Source organism: Bubalus kerabau, chromosome X, assembly GCF_029407905.1.
Source record: "Bubalus kerabau isolate K-KA32 ecotype Philippines breed swamp buffalo chromosome X, PCC_UOA_SB_1v2, whole genome shotgun sequence".
In the NCBI taxonomy this organism is placed as follows: Eukaryota; Metazoa; Chordata; class Mammalia; order Artiodactyla; family Bovidae; genus Bubalus; species Bubalus kerabau.
Genome location: NC_073647.1, coordinates 65,171,757 through 65,186,942, shown reverse-complemented (window position 1 = coordinate 65,186,942; position 15,186 = coordinate 65,171,757).

The window sequence follows — 15,186 nt, the reverse complement described above, 5'->3', positions numbered from 1 at the left end:
CTTGGCGTCATCTTAGGGGTTTCTTCATTCTTCGTCCCCCACATCTAATGACTTATGATGCCCTATGAGTGGTACCTTCTAAATACCTCTCAAAACTGTTCCTTTCTCTCCCTTTCTACTGCCACTGCCTCAGTTTATGGACTAAATTACCACTATGCCACCTGGGAAGCCTAAACCATTTCACCATCTCCTAGCAAGTCACATAGCCTTCAATCTCTCCCAATCCAACACCCCTGCTTCTATCCCTCTGTCCAGTATCCATGTTGTCACCAAAGTCCTTTTTCTAAAAAAGTCACAGAGGCTAGTAGGGGGTCAATTATCAGAGGATCACACTTAGACCTTGGCCTCTAGAATTAACAATCTGAAGCTCATGATTATTTGGAATTCTGACTTGCTGACAGAAATGCTCAAAGTTCCAAAAGAGGAAAAGAGTACTTACAGCACATGCCCAAGAAGCCACTTGCATATCTCAGAAAGCAAAATCTTTCCATTTTTATAATGTTCCCTCCTCTATTGCAAAAGTAGAGTGTTCTTAGTTACTCATTAACACCAGGCATTAGCCCTGGGATGATAGTTTCAAAGCTGATGTACAGAACCAAGGCCAAAAAGAACAAAGTGAAAAATGATAAGAATGGAACTTTGAATGATTGCTTTGCTGTCACATCTTTCAATTATAACAAGAGAGGAAAAGGATGGTCAGAGCTGGTAGGGTCTGAGTTTGTGTCTTTTCAGCAGGCAGAATGAGGACCAGAGGCAAAATTGCCAAGAGGCAGCAGGACAGACTGTTTTCCCTATCACGGCTGGGATCAGCAGCATTTTAAAGGAAAGGTACACACAGGTTGAGACTGGGTGAACCTCTTTAATGGGTGCTATAGAAATTATTTACACATTGGCTTGGAGGAGATCATGTCAAAAGTAGCTTCCAACTCCAGATTTCTGATGCTGGACACATCTATGTCTGCTCAGGGAGAAATCAGACCTGTCCTCAGGTCACTAAAATCTCCTGTACCATCCCTTGGGCCACAGGACCCTAAAAAGGATGCAGAAGGAACCAAGGAGAATGGTATCAAAGGTTTCATTGTTCAATATTCACTATGTACTGAAATGTGTGCTGCAAAGAAGCAAAGGGAGCTAAGAGCACTGGACTCACTCAGCAGACCTGAGTTCAACCTTGCCTCTGCCAATTTCTAGATCTAGTGGTAGAAGTAGTATTAGCAGTAGTCATAGTAGCAGCATCAGCAACTCCAGAGTATTTAACATGTGCAGGGTGTGATGTGAAGCATCTAATTTCAGACACTGGCTGCTTCAGGACTACATTAAGGATGTGTATATGTTAAGATTGGGGTGATTGTTGGGGGAATGGGAGTTAGTTTGAGATAAGCTTAGATCACAGTCTATGGTGGGACTTGAAAGCCAAGTTAAATAGTGCAAACTTTACCTAAAGGGCATTAGAAAGCCACTGGGGGATTTTGACAAGGCAGTGACTAGACAGAGGGTGATAGTATGGTGACATCGTTTCTTCTTAAGCAAACATCGATAGAGCTCCTACTGTGTGGAGATGACCACACTTAGCACTGGGATTTCAAAAGAGACTGCCAACTATCGGTTCTGAACCCAAGGGATCTTTCAAACTACTTGACACCCACTGCGCAAACTGAACAGAAGATGGTACACCTCGCACATAGGATGGTCACGGGTGCATTTGTCCTGCCACAAGGCAATGGAAAGCTCAGAACAGAGCTCCCAACACTGAGGTTAGTCCATACTCACTCCTGGTATACAACATATAATCTACTCTTAGTATTTGCTCTCAGTATAATCTACTCTCAGTATTTGCTTCCGACGAAACACTGTCTAGAAAGAAAATTTCCAAAGTTGCGCCCTCTAGCGTCCTAGTCAGGCAATAGCACGGCTTATTTTCTGTATCTGATTCAGCTGAGCTCTGCTAGCAGGCAGCAACTGCAGGATCTGCTGACACATGAGAAGGGCAACCCTCCCCCACCCCCACAGACTCCCCTATTCTGCCTTCTGGAGTCCTGTGCTCCTGCCATGCCTTTGCTATGTAAGACTTGTGTAATTTGGGGAAAGTAACTTAACATCCCTGAACCTCAGTTTCTTCTCCTTTATAGTGAAATGATATGGGCTTCCCTGATAGCTCAGTCGGTAAAGAATCCGCCTGCAATGCAGGAGACCCCGGTTCGATTCCTGGGTCGGGAAGATCAGCTGGAGAAGGAATAGGCTACCCACTCCAGTATTCTTGGGCTTCCATTGTGGCTCGGCTGGTAAAGAACCTGCCCGCAATGTGGGAGACCTAGGTTCGACCCCTGGGTTGGGAAGATCCCCTAGAGAAGGGAAAGGCTACCCACTCCAGTATTCTGGCCTTAAGAATTCCATGGACTGAAGTCCATGGGTTCACAAAGAGTCGGACACGACTAAGTGACTTTCACTACTACGTTTATAGTGAAATGGTAACTACGTTTATAGTGAAATGGTAACAATCCCCATATCATGTGGTTATCAGAAGTATTAAGTAAAATTTAGAGATGCTGTCTGGAAGCTCCTATATTGTACTTGGCACATAGGAGGGATCCAGAAACTGTTAATTCTCTTCCTCTTCATCTATTATCTTGATTCTCTTCCCCCATCCCAAGTCTCCACAGTTCTGTCTTCCACCTCCCTCTCATTCCTGACTATTGTTCAGTTCTGCATTCTGGAAATACATTCTCCCTAAGATGAAATTGATTGATTGTTAATTTGCAAGATATTCTTTAAAACTTAATTTAAAACAATCGTTTCAGTCTTGTATAAAGCTGCTGGAACTAGCACATTGAATACAGAATCTCTAGGAAGTGCAGCCATATCAATAAACTCTACTAAATCCAGAAATATGTCTCTCTCTTATAATTCAGAGGACCATTTAATTACTTTGTCATTTATTTTCATATTATCTTTATAAAATACAAATTGGGTTTTCAACTGCCTTTACCCCACTAGACCAGATAATCAATTTCAAAGTATCATAATTTCATTAAAATTCCAGTGGCATTTTTCACAGAACTGGAACAAATAATCCTACATTTGTACAAACCACAAAAGACTCTGAGTAGTCAAAGCAGTCTTGAGAATGAAGAACAATGTTGGAGATATCACACTCCATGGTTTCAAACTACACTATGAATTTATAATAATCAAAACTATATGGCACTGGCACAAAAACAGACATATAGATATCAATGGAACAGAACAGACAGCCCAGAAATAAGCCGATTTTTATATGGCCAATTAGTTTATGACAGAGGAGCCAAGAATATACAGTGGGGAGAACACAGTGCCTCTAATAAATGGTGTTTTGAAAACTGAACAGCCACATGCCAAAGAGTGAGATCAAGTTGTTTAAAAACAAATGTAATACCCGAAACCATAAAACTAGAAAAAAACATAGGCAATGTGTACTTTGACATCAGTCATAGTGACAATTTTTTTTGGATTTGTTTCCTCATGTAAAGGAAACAAAAGCAAAAGTAACTAAACAGTACTATATCAAAGTAAAAAGTTTTTGTACAGTGAGGGAAACTAATAGATTACAGTGAACAATATCAGAATCATGATATCCAAAGAAGATTTAACTTCAGGATCAGGGACCAGGCTTAGTCACACAGAGCTTTTTTGTGTGGCAGAAGTTTTATTACAGTGGAAAAGGACAGAGAAAGCTTCTGACATAGACATTGAAAGGGAGACAGAGTGTGCCCCCCTCACAAGTCTTAGCAAGGCCTTATATACTTTTTCCAGACTCACTCCCACAACATACATCTTAAATTAATAAGATTAGAACTAACAATAGAAAGGTCTAACCAGACCCACTCCCTGGAGAAGGAAATGGCAACCCACTTCAGTGTTCTTGCCTGGAAAATTCCATGGACAGAGAGCCTAGTAAGCTACAGTCCATGGGGTTGCAAAGAGTCAGACACAACTGAGTGACTTCAGTTTTAAGGACTTCCCTGGTGGCTGAGACGGTAAAGCGTCTGCCTACAATGCAGGAGACCCGGGTTCGATCCTTGGGTTGGGAAGATCCCCTGGAGAAGGAAACGGCAACCCACTCTAGTATCCTTGCTTGGAAAATCCCATGGACAGAAGAGCCTGATAGGCTACAGTCCATGGGGTCGCAAAGAGTGGGACGGGACTGAGTGACTTCACTATCACTACTATCACTAACTGGACCCACTCCCACATAAGATAACAGGATTAGTCAAAAGGTGTGTCCTCATGCAAGATACATTTGTTGTTATATAATCCTTAGTACAGAACTTAAGGGAAAAAATGCCCTTGAGCCATTAGCTCTGAGCTTAAAGAAACAATGTTTTATGTGACTCAAACAAAGGGATGCAGAAAAAAGTTTGTCTTTTTCTCCTCCTTGAGAACTCTGGACCCCTTTCTCCTCCTCGAGAGCCCTGGACTCCTTATCAACCTACCTAAGAGTTAACTCTCTCAAAGCTATCAATAAAACCAAAAGGCAACGTACTGAATGGGAGAAGATATTTGCAAATACTATTTCCATTTAGGAGTTAATATCTAAAATATACACTAAACTTATACAGCTCAATATATAAAAAATGATATAGTTCAGGATGGGTGTACACCCATGGCTGATTCATGTCAGTGTATGGCAAAAACCACTACAATATTGTAAAGTAATTAGCTTCCAATTAAAATTAATTAATTAATTTAAAAAATAATATGAATAAAAATTGAGCAGAAAATTTGAATAGACATTTTCCAAAGGAAGACATACATATAGCCAAAAGATACATGAAAAGATGCTCAACACCCCTAATCATCAGGGAATTGCAATTCAAAACTAAAATGAGCTATCACCACATACCTATCAGAATGGCCATTATCAACAAGACAACAAAAAACAAATGTTGGTGAGAATATGGAGAAAAAAGAACCTTAATGAACCATTGGTGGAAATGGAAATTGGTACAGCAACGATGGAAAACAGTACACAGATCCCTCAAAAACACTAAAAACAGAACTATGATCAGTTCAGTTCAGTTCAGTCACTCAGTCGTGTCCAACTCTTTGTGACCCCATGAATTACAGCACACCAGGCCTCCCTGTCCACCACCAACTCCCGGAGTTCACTCAAACTCACATCCATCCAGTCCATGATGCCATCCAGCCATCTCATCCCCTTCTACTCCTGCGCCCAATCCCTCCCAGCATCAGAGTCTTTTCCAATGAGTCAACTCTTCTCATGAGGTGGCCAAAGTACTGGAGTTTCAGCTTTAGCATCAATCCAGCAATTACACTTTTTCATATTTATTTAAAAGAAAAAAAACCCACTAATTTGAAAGATACATGCAAGTCAGTGTTCCTTATAGCATTATTTAAAATAGCTAAGAAATAGAAGCAAACTAAGTATCCATTGATAAATGAATGAGTAATGGAAGAAAGTGAAGAGGAACTCAAAAGCCTCTTGATGAAAGTAAAAGTGGAGAGTGAAAAAGTTGGCTTAAAGCTCAACATTCAGAAAACGAAGATCATGGCATCCAGTCCCACCACTTCATGGGAAATAGATGGGGAAACAGTGGAAACAGTGTCAGACTTTATTTTTGGGGGCTCCAAAATCACTGCAGATGTTGACTGCAGCCATGAAATTAAAAGACGCTTGCTCCTTGGAAGGAAAGTTATGACCAACCTAGATCAGATCAGATCAGTCGCTCAGTCGTGTCCGACTCTTTGTGACCTCATGAATCACAGCACACCAGGCCTCCCTGTCCAACACCAACTCCCGGAGTTCACTCAGACTCACGTCCATAGAGTCAGTGATGCCATCCAGCTATCTCATCCTCTGTTGTCCCCTTCTCCTCCTGCCCCTAATCCCTCCCAGCATCAGAGTCTTTTCCAATGAGTCAACTCTTCCCATAAGGTGGCCGAAGTACTGGAGTTTCAGCTTCAGCGTCATTCCTTCCAAAGAAATCCCAGGGCTGATCTCCTTCAGAATGGACTGGTTGGATCTCCTTGCAGTCCAAGGGACTCTCAAGAGTCTTCTCCAACACCACAGTTCAAAAGCATCAATTCTTCGGCGCTCAGCCTTCTTCACAGTCCAACTCTCACATCCATACATGACCACAGGAAAAACCATAGCCTTGACTAGACCAACCTAGATAGCATATTGAAAAGCAGAGACATTACTTTGCCAACAAAGGTCCGTCTAGTCAAGGCTATGGTTTTTCCAGTAGTCATGTATGGATGTGAGAGTTGGACTGTGAAGAAAGCTGAGCGCCGAAGAATTGATGCTTTTGAACTGTGGTGTTGGAGAAGACTCTTGAGAGTCCCTTGGACTGCAAGGAGATCCAACCAGTCCATTCTGAAGGAGATCAGCCCTGGGATTTCTTTGGAAGGAATGACGCTAAAGCTGAAACTCCAGTACTTCGGCCACCTTATGGGAAGAGTTGACTCAATGGAAGAGACTCTGATGCTGGGAGGGATTGGGGGCAGGAGGAGAAGGGGACAACAGAGGATGAGATGGCTGGATGGCATCACTGACTTGATGGAGGTGAGTCTCAGTGAACTCCGAGAGTTGGTGATAGACAGGGAGGCCTGGGTGCTGCGATTCATGGGGTCGAAAAGAGTCGGACATGACTGACCGACTGATCTGATCTGATCTGAAAGATATGGTATTTATGTATATAATAGCATCTTACTTAGCCTTAGACAAGAATGAAATCTTGCCATTTGCAGCAACATAGATCGAACCTAAGGACATTATGTTAAGTGAAATAAGTCAGGCAGAAAAAGATAAAACTCTCTGATCTTACTTATATGTGAAATGTTTTTAAATAAACAAAAGACAAACAGACTCATAGTTACAGAGAACAAACTGGTGATTAACAGAGAGGAGAGTGGTAGGGGATTGAGCCAAATAGGAGAAGGAGATTCAGAGGTACAACCTTCAGTTATAAATTAAGTAAGTCTCAGATGTGTAATATACAGCATAAGGAATATTGTCAATAATGTAGCAATAATATTATGATGGCAGATGTTTGCTACACTTATTGTGGTTTTTACTTTTCAATGTGTATAAACGTTGACTCACTATGTCATACATTTGAAACTCATATGATTTTGTACATCAAGTATATTTCAATTTAAAAGAGAGAGAGGGAGAGAAACAACAGAAGCCATAATACAAAATTAAAAAAAAAAAAAAACTGTCAGTATTGTCAACCAACAACACAAGAGAAGACTCTACACATGGATATCACCAGATAGTCAATAACAAAATCAGATTGATTATATTCTTTGCAGCCAAAGATGGAGAATCTCTAAACAGTCAGCAAAAACAAGACCGTGAGCTGACTGTGGCTCAGATCATGAACTTCTTATTGCAAAATTCAGACTTAAAATGAAGAAAGTAGGTAAAACCACTAGACCATTCAGGTAAGATCTAAATAAAATCCCTTACAATATTACAGTGGAAGTGACAAATAGATTCAAGGGATTAGATCTGATAGAGTGCCTGAAGAAGTATGGATGGAGGTTCTGACATTGAACAGGAGGCAGTGATCAAGACCATTCTCAAGAAAAGAAATGCAAAAAGGCAAAATGGTTGTCTGAGGAGGCCTTACAAATAGCTAAGAGGTTCTTTAGTTCTTCCTCACTTTCTGCCAAAAGGGTGGTGTCATCTGTCTATCTGATGCTATTGATATTTCTAAAATATCAAACAGAAGAAGAGAAGCGAAAGGCAAAGGAGAAAAGGAAAGATATACCCATTTGAATGCTGAGTTCCAAAGAATATCAAGGAGAGATAAGAAAGCCTTCCTCAGTGATCAATGCAAAGAAATAGAGGAAAACAATAGAATGGGGAAAGACTAGAGATCTCTTCAAAAAAAATTATAGATACCAAGGGAACACAAAGATGGGCATAATAAAGGACAGAAATGGTATGGGCCTAACAGCAGAAGATCTTAAGAAGTGGTGGCAAGAATATACAGAAGAACTATACAAAAAAGATCTTCATGACCCAGATAACCATGATAGTCTGATCACTCACCTAGAGCCAGACATCCTGGAATGTGAAGTCAAGTGTTAGGAAGCATCACTACCAACAAAGCTAGTGGAGGTGATGGAATTCCAGTTGCTCTATTTCAAATCCTAAAAGATGATGTTGTGAAAGTGTTACCCTCAATATGCCAGCAAGTTGGGAAAACTCAGCAGTGGCCATAGGACTGGAAAAGGTCAATTTTCATTCCAATTCCAAAGAAAGGCAATGCCAAAGAATGCTCAAACTACCGCACAATTGCACTCATCTCACACGCTAGCAAAGTAATGCTCAAAATTCTCCAAGCCAGGCTTCAACAGTACGTGAACCATGAACTTCCAGATGTTCAAGCTGGATTTAGAAAAGGCAGAGGAACCAGAGATCAAATTGCCAACATCCATTGGATCGTTGAAAAAGCAAGAGAGTTCCAGAAAGATACCTACTTCTGCTTTATTGACTACGTCAAATCTTTTGACTGCATGGATCACAACAAATTGTGGAAAATTCTTCAAGAGATGGGAATATCAGACCACCAGATCTGCTTCCTGACAAATCTGTATGCAGGTCAAGAAGCTACAGTTAGAACTGGACATGGAACAACAGACTGGTTCCAAATTGGGAAAGGAGTATGTCAAGGCTGTATATTGTCACCCTGCTTATTTAACTTCTATGCAGAATACATCAAGTGAAATGCCGGGCTGGATGAAGCACAAGCTGGAATCAAGATTGCTGGGAGAAACATCAGTAACTTCAGATACACAGATGACATCACCTGTATGGCAGAAAGCAAAGAAGAGCTAAAGAGTCTCTTTATCACAGTGAAAGAGGTGAGTGAAAAAGCTGGCTTAAAACTCAACATTCAGAAAACTAAGATCATGGCATCTAGTCCCATCAATTCATGGCAAATAGATTGGTAAACAATGGAAACAGTGACAGATTTTATTTTCTTGGGCTCCAAAATTACTGCAGATGGTGACTGTAGTCATGAAAATAAATGACACTTGATCTTTGGAATTAAAATCTATGACCAAACTAGACAGCATATTAAAAAGCAGAGACATTACTTTGCCAACAAAGGCCCTCCTCGTCAAAGCTATGGTTTTTCCAGTAGTCATGTATGGATGTGAGTTGGACTATAAAGAAAGCTGAGCACTGAAGAGTTGATGCTTTTAACTGTGGTGCTGTAGAAGACTCTTAAGAGACCCTTGGACTGCAAGGAGATCCAACCAGTACATCCTAAAGGAAATCAGTCCTGAATATTCATTGGAAGGACTGATGCTGAAGCTGAAATTCCAATATTTTGGCCACCTGATGTGAAGAACTAACTCATTTGAAAAAACCCTGATGCTGGGAAAGATTGAGGGTGGGAGAAGAGGACTACAGAGGATGAGATAGTTGGATGGCATCACCGATTCAATGAACATAAGTTTGAGCAAGCTCCGGGATTTGGTGATGGACAGGGATACCTGGCATGCTGCAGTCCATGGGGTCACAAAGATTTGGAGACGACTGAGCAACCAAACTGAATTGACTGGCTGTCAACCAATAATCCCAAATCAAGCAAAGTGATTTTTCAAGAATAAAGGTGAAATAAGCACATTCCAGACAAACAAAAGCTTAAAGAATTTGTTGCTAGCACACCTACCCTACAGGGACTGCTAAAGGAAGTTCTTCAGGCTGACAATGGGTGACCTCAGATTGTAATTTGAATACACACACACACAAAGAGCAGTAGTAACTATGTAATTATAAAAGACTGTATATAATCATATTTATTCTCCTTTCCTTTCTTAACTGATTTAAAAAGCAATTATATTAAAATATGTACATAATGTATTTTGAAGCTTGTAACACATAAAAATGCAATATATTTAGCAAAAACAGCCCAATGGAGGTAGATGGGAGGAAAGCTGTGTTAGACAAAGAAAATGACTCTAGATGGTAACTTGAATCCACAAGAAGAAATGAAGAGAACCAGCTACAATAAATAGGAAAGTTAATATAATAAAAGCTACAAACATGTATTTGTTATCCTTCTCTAAGATTCTTCAAGAGACATAAAATTTTATAAAGTAATAATTATAGCAATGTATTCCTGAGTTTGTAACATTTACAGGAATAGTTAACATATATAGGAATTGCTGTTGTTGTTCAGTCACTAAATAGTCTCAGACTCTGTGACCCCATGGACTGTAGCCCACCAGGCTCCTCCATCCATGGGATTCTCCAGGTAAGAGTACTGGAGTGGGTTGCCATTTCCTTCTCCAGAGGATCTTCCAGACCCAGGGATTAAATTCATGTCTCCTGCATTGATACCGCTAAGCCACCCAGGGAAGCCCATACATAGCAATAATACCACAAAGTAGAGTAAAGGGAATAAAGCTATATGAAAATAATGTTTCTATATCTAACTGGAATTAAGTTAATAATAATATAAAAATCTGAAGCTGTTATTGAAAAGTTAAGATGGAAGAGCTTCCCTAGAGGTCCGGTGGTTAAGACTTCACACTTCCACTATAGGGGGTACAGGTTCGATCCCTGATTGGGGAACTAAGATCCTGCATGCCTCATGGCCAGGAAAAAAGAAATAAAGAAAGAAGGAAGGAAGGAAGAAAAAGTTAAGGTGTAGACCACTAGACCAACCACTACAAAAATTACCACTAAAAGTTTATGATGAAAAGGAGGCATCTGGCTCCTGGTTTAAAAACTTACATGTGATTTTCAGGCCTCACCATAGGCAATTACAAAGGATTTAACCTGCACACTTTGAGGGCGAAAACTTCTCTCCCTACATCAGACGTGTTGTACAGCTAACAGATTTGTTGTGGGAGTGTGTAATTTCCTCAGTTCTGTCTCGTTGCAACAAAAATTTGAAGCGATGGACCAGTGTTACATCTCCGTATACAACTCAGTTTTATTTAGAAAGTAAAGGAAAGATTGAGGGCAGGAGGAGAAGGGGACGACAGAAGATGAGATGGTTGGATGGCATCACCAACCTGATGGACATGGGTTTGGGTGAACTCCAGGAGTTGGTGATGGACAGGGAGGCCTGGCCTGCTGCGGTTCATGGGGTTGCAAAGAGTCGGACACTACTGAATGACTGAACTGAACTGAAAGGAAAATACATCCTCGAGGCATGAAAGTATGCCAACCCAATAGATGAGAAGAGGAGAGAGAGAGGCCTGCAGCCCAATTTTGGCTCCTCTTTTTATATGTTTTTTCTCCTCCCCTTGGGCCTGCCCTATGTAAATTAGGCTAGCCAGGAGTGCTGTTTGTTTTACCTGAGATCCTCACTCCGGTCCTCAGACTTTCCTTTGTTCTATTTTTACGGGCTTTTCCCTTTCTTGTCTTTTAGCCACCGCCATTCTGGACTCCTTTTTCCTATTCTAACTACTTAACAGAATAAAGTCTCAGGAGGGTGTTGCTGTCAAGCAGTCAGCCTCCTTTAGCTGGCCATGCTCTCACACATAGCTGTGTTCCTAGCCTAGGTGCCTAACTTAAAACCACAGGAGCATTTTGTTCAGCACTCCCTCTACAGTAAGACAACCTCCTTGTCTATGTTCATCCATCTGATCTCATGCTGGTACTGGTCCATGGGCAAAACAGAAAAGAGTGGGGTCAGCACTTTCCCCAGGTTAGCCTTTTGCTTTTCTTATTGCAGTAAGTGATTTAAGTAAGGCTTGAGTGTTACTTTTACTTTGGCATGTTGTCTTAAGCAGCTACTCTGACATCTGGCAGATCAGCTTTCTCTCCAGCTCAGCTGAGCTTCTGACAAACTTAGAGAGCCAAGAAGTCAATTAACCACAATGCTCTCCTGGAACTCAAAAAGCCTGAAGATTCTACACAGTACCTTTGGGAGTTATTAACGGAGTCTGCAGGGCATATTAGAAGGTTGCTATTGGATTATTTGCAAGAGTCTAAATGTCTCATGGGGCACTTTGCTAGTCATGCATATGGATCTTCGGGAATGCCTTTAGGAAGCCATGAGGCATTCTTCGGAGGGTGTTAGCATATTTTAATATAAACTTTTCCATTCTGAGGGCAGTTTCTGGTCCTCTTTAGTGCCTGACCACCACCAGATCATCCCCCAGCAGATCTCACCTGACTGGTCAGATAAGTGACCCAACAGAGAGGGTCAAAGAAAGGTAGGGAAGCAATATCTTAACCACTGTTTAAGGCTCTCAGCAATGATATGGTGGTGGGAGTCATCACACAAGCTGAGTAACTTGAACAATATGTTCCTGGTGCCAATAAACACCCTGGTGTCAGCAAGTTGTTGAAACTTCAAGAGAGGAAAAAAAAAAGTGTAGTACCTTTCAAGATTGCTTTGTCCAACAGCCTCCAAAGAGACCTTAGAAACTTAATTAGATTTCTCCAGAGGTAATCTGACTAAAGTTAATAAAGAGAGAGTGGCACAGTGTAGGGTGCTTTACTACAAACCCTGTCCTTCATAGTGCCTTTATGGCAGCTGTCTCCAGGGTAACAGAATGCAAACAGCAGCAGCAACAGCAGCTGTGACCTTCTGGTTGCTCCCCCACCCCCCACTCCCAGACAGACTGGGCTCTGCTTGAACAGGCCCACCCTGCATGCCCCTAAGAGTCCCAGCCAGGAAGCAGCTGTCCACCCCAGTCAGTTGCCTCACCCACTCTCTGCTCCTTCTCCCTCTCCTGCTTCAGAGAACTTGTGGCCAAATCCAGGGAGGTAGCCTTGCTTGGGTCTCTATGTTGTCAGCCCCTGTGACTGATGCAGGTCCACCCCTCTGTGGACCTGGGAATAGAGGAAAAGGCCCAGAAGCTTTTTGTCTAACCTATCAGCTATGTTTTTTTTTTCTTTTTCTTCTTTAAAACAAATACTTTTTGACTGAATTTATCTATTTTTTTAAACTTATTATTTTATATTGGAGTATCACAGATTAACAATGTGTTAGTTTCAAGTGCATAAAAAATGACTCAACCATACATATATATGTATCTATTCTTTTTCAAATTATGTTCCCATTTAGGCTGTTACATAAAATTGAGATGAGTTCCCTGTACTATGTAGTAGTTCCTTGTTGGTTATCCATTTTAAATACACTAGTGTGTACATGTTGATCCCAGGCTTCCCAGGTGGTTCAGTCGTAAAGAATTCACCTGCCAATGCAGGAGACATGGATTCGATCCCTGGGTCAGGAAGATCCCCTGGGGAAGGAAATGACAACTCACTCCAATATTCTTGCCTGGGAAATCCCATGGACAGAGCAGCTTGACAGGCTGCAGGCCATGGGGTCACAAAAGAGTTGGACACAACTTAGGGACTAAACAGCAACAACAACATGTCAATCCCAAACTCCCTAACTATCCCTCCTCCCTGCCTCCCACCCCTAGAATCATAAGTTTGTTTTCAAAGTCTGTGAGTCTGTTTCCTTTTGTAAATAAGTTTGTTTGTGTCATTTTTTAGATTTTTCTAATGAGCGATATCATATTTTCTGTCAGACTTACTTCACTCAGTATGTCAGTTGCTAGGTCCATCCATGATCATTTAAGCCTTTTCAGTGGCTGGGTAATATTCCCTTGTGTATATATATGCCACTTCTTTATTCATTTTTCTGTTGATGGACATTTAGGTTGCTTCCATGTCTTGACTCTTGTAAATAGTGTTGCTATGAACGTCAGAATGCATGTATCCTTTCAGACTGTGTTTTTCTCTGGATATATGCCCAGGAGTGGAATTGCAGGATCATATGATTGCTCTAATTTTAGTTTCTTAAGGAACCTCCATACCGTTGTCCAGAGTGGCTGCACCAGTTTACATTCCTACCAATTGTGTAGGAGGGTTCCCTTCTCTCCACATCCTTTCCAGCTTTTAATGTTTGTGGATTTTTTGATAGCCATTCTGACCGGTGTGAGGTGATATCTCATTGTAAGTTTTGATTTGCATTTCTCTAATAGCAATGTTGAACATCTTTTCATGTGCCTCTTGGCCATCTGTATATCTTCTTTGGAAAAATGTCTATTTAGGTCTTCTGCCCATTTTTTTATTGAGTTGTTTATTCAACATAGTTTTGGAAGTTCTAACCATGGCAATCAGAGAAGAAAAATAAATAAAAGGAATCCAAACCTGAAAACTGTCACTGTTTGTGGATGACATAATACTAAGAAAGTGCTAAGGAGAATATCATTACAAAAATCCTAAGAAAACCACTACAGCTTGTCAGTGAATTTGGTTAAGTTGCAGGTTGCAAAATTAATACACAGAAATCTATTTTATTTCTATACACTAACAATGAAAGATCAGAAAGAGAAAATCAGGAATCAATTCCATTTACCCTTTCATTGAAAATAATAACATACCTAAGAATAAGCCCACCTAAGGAGATAGGACTTCCCTGGAGGCTCAGACGGTAAAGCGTCTGTCTACAATGCGGGAGACCCGGGTTCGATCCCTGGGTGGGGAAGATCCCCTGGAGAAGGAAATGGCAATCCACACCAGTACTATTGCCTGGAAAATCCCATGGACAGAGGAGCTTGGTAGGCTACAGTCCATGGGGTCGAAAAGAGTCGGACACGACTGAGCGACTTCACTTCTCCTCAAGGAGATAAAAGACCTGTACTCCAAAAACTATAAGACGCTGATGAAAGTAATTAAAACAAAACAAACAGATGGAAAGATATGCCATGGTCTTGGATTCGAAGAATCAATATTGTGAAAATCACTGTCCTATGCCAGGCAATCTGCAGATTTAATGCAATCACCATCAAATTACCAATGGCATTTTTCACAGAAAAGCATTTACAATTTGTATAGAAACACAGAAGACCCCAAATAGCCAAAACAATCTTGAGAAAGAAAAGCAGAGCTGGAGGAATCAGGCTCCCTGACTTCAAACTATACTACAAAGCTATAGTCTTATGACTATAACAGTATGGTACTAGCATAAAAATAGAAATATAGATCAATGGAACAGGATGCTGCTAAGCCACTTCAGTCGCGTCCTACTCTGTGCGACCCCATAGATGGCAGCCCACCAGGCTCCGTCGTCCCTGGGATTCTCCAGGCAAGAACACTGGAGTGGGTTGCCATTGCCTTCTCCAATGCATGAAAGTGAAAAGTGAAAGGGAAGTTGCTCAGTCGTGTCCGACTCTTAGCGACCCCATGAA